The 2671-nt window shown below is 37.6% G+C and overlaps 1 pseudogene; it reads right to left on the bottom strand.

The window, feature by feature from the left end:
• Positions 1 to 780: 780 nt before the first annotated feature.
• On the bottom strand, positions 781 to 2568 carry LOC125594799 (annotated as a pseudogene).
• Between the last annotated feature and the right edge of the window lie 103 nt (positions 2569 to 2671).

Here is a 2671-nt window from a genome sequence, read left to right as displayed (position 1 = left end):
TAAGAACCTTTAAATCTTAACCAATAGGCTAAGGTGCTTCCTTAATTCTTCAGTATTTCTTCGACATTTCTTCAGTATTTTTTTGGCGATTCTTCGGTTATTTCCAAAATATTATATTTTATTAGCATTCTTTAGAAAATGTCTTTTTTGTAGTGAATAAGAAACAACTAAGAGTTACTTTACGTAATAAGATGTGGTAAAATCGATAACTAGGACGCGTTTGGTTCAAGTGGTAATGGGTCCCGGCTAGAACACCCCACATGGTTCAACTTGCACTAACCACCTAGGCACGTCTTTGACAATAGGATAAGGCGTATCGGAATGCAAGGCCTAGTGGAATTAGTCTTTAGATTTAGAGAGATTTTGCAATCCCCACGGTTGCGTGACAAAAAAATGTGTGGTAAATAGATTGTCGTATTGCACGAAGAATAAGACATGAGGAATCTCCAACGAAAACCAAAAGGTAACGTAGTCGGACCAAAAGTCGAATTAATTATAACGAAGCGAGAATCATATTACTCGTCATTATTTGATACACTTATTGTTATCGAAGTCAGAACAAATATCACTTCATTGATTAAACATGTCAATCGTCAAAAAACGACAATGATACTTTCTCAGTATTCTTAGTCATTTAATAAAACACATTTTTCAACGCCCAAAATCTAGACGTTATACACTGTATGTGAGACACTGTTAACAAACTTAATTTGTTTATTTATGCAGAAATACAAGTATATATTTATGTACTATATATATGTACGTTACGTGAATAAACAATCATACAGATAAATGGAGAAGAGGATCTAAAGACGAAGGGGATGAAGAAGATTCAGTGAAACTACTCCAAAGATCGACATGATCATCATACTCCAGTGAAGATCCCATCGCTGCATCATGGTATCACCATCTTCCTCTTCTTCATCAAAACTCGCACGATCACACTTATGATGACCGTTGTTCAACTGCCACGCCACTAGTCGGTCAAGACTAGCCCAATTACTGCAAACCGGTCTGCCGTTTTCTTCTCTTGAACCAGAGAGGAATCGAGCTGGTTTGGAATATTTAAACTTTGGTCGACCAGGTCCGGATTGGGTGTCTCAAGACTTGGGAGTTGCATGAATAAAATATCGTCTTGATTATGTTGACGTTGGATCGTGGTTTGGAGCTCGGGCATGCAGATGTTGGGACAGGAAACGGTCCATGTATAGAAGAACGTGGTCCAAGACGTTGCCGTTTTGAGTGTTGTGGGAGGTGGTGGACCTTTTCTTTTCCTCCGTGTCACCAGGTGAAGAAGATAGAGTGATTTTAGGAGAGTCGTCGATCTTTTGATAGTTCTTCTTCCTGAACCACTCGACATACCACCCAACCTTCTTCGTTGTAGCTCATGGATCTTCACTTACAACATCTGAATATCCTGATAAGGATGTAACAAACCGGTTTCAGAATTAAAACGCAATAAGAGATTTATGAAGACTTTGACGCCTTAATTAAATACAACCTGTTCAAGTTACTGGGTGCATAATAACAGAAAACAATGAAAGATCCATGCCATGCCTACAAGTAAATTCATAAACATTTGGCACGTCTTACTTTCCAAGCGATGAAACAGGAATATTTAAATTTTGTAGCTTTTGGAACCATTTCTATTGTAGAAGCTTAATCAAAAAAGTTTTTTTTCACATATCCTAACAAACCCTTATTGGTTTATTTATGTGTTAGAAATAGCAAGTGATTAATGATAAAATGAAATTCGAAGCAATCTTAAAAGTAAGATATTTGAAGAAAAAAATACAAAACATTGTTTATATATATGCGGATATTTCTTTTAAACCGCGTTGGACCCTTATTCATCTATAGGCACGGGTATGAAATGAGCCAAAACTTCTTTTTCTTTTTTATGAGCCAAAACTTTTTTTAAACATATATCATCCTCGTCTTAGTGAAACGAATACAATGCTACCTGGACTATCTGTTTGTAACAACCTACAATGAAATAATGAATATTGATAATAGCTATACTTACATTAGTTGTTGGAGTCTCGTCGAGGCGATACTCATGCATGATCCAATCAGATTTCTGACCATGGGGAGCTCTTCCTTTGTAGAACACGAGCGTCTTTTTCAATCCAATCCTCCTGACACAACTGTAGATGATCTTGTCACGTCCAGTCGCCTTCCAGAATCCGGAAACTGTTGCCCGGTTTGTCCTGGTCCCCGTTGGATATTTTTTGTCCTTGTGACTGAAGAAGTACCAGTCGTTCTGCGGCGTCGAACCGATTCTACATTCTTCTGCATTGGCTTACTAAAATGGTTCAAAACTGAACCTCATAGAAATGAAAATTTTATATATTTCATATTAATTCGGGTTATTGTTAGAACCTTGAATATCCCAAGGCTCCAGCTTGTTGAGATCAACTTCACGAATGACATCAAGATCTATCTTTTGAGAGTGAACTTTCTTGCGAAGATAGTAATGGAGAAGCTCTTCTTCTGTTGGATGGAATCTGAAACCTGGTGGCACTTTTGATGTCCATTGATCGACAGGTTTACCTTACTCTCCGCCATTGATGATGGTAACGATATCATTTTTTTTTTGCTCTACCAGAGTAGCGAAGTTGTATGGTTACAAGTAGATGAGAAAGCAGGCGATGAGATCATTTATAGCTGG

This window comes from Brassica napus (assembly GCF_020379485.1).
Source record: "Brassica napus cultivar Da-Ae chromosome C5 unlocalized genomic scaffold, Da-Ae chrC05_Random_15, whole genome shotgun sequence".
NCBI classification, from domain to species: domain Eukaryota; kingdom Viridiplantae; phylum Streptophyta; class Magnoliopsida; order Brassicales; family Brassicaceae; genus Brassica; species Brassica napus.
This window is presented reverse-complemented; position numbering and strand designations above follow the sequence as displayed.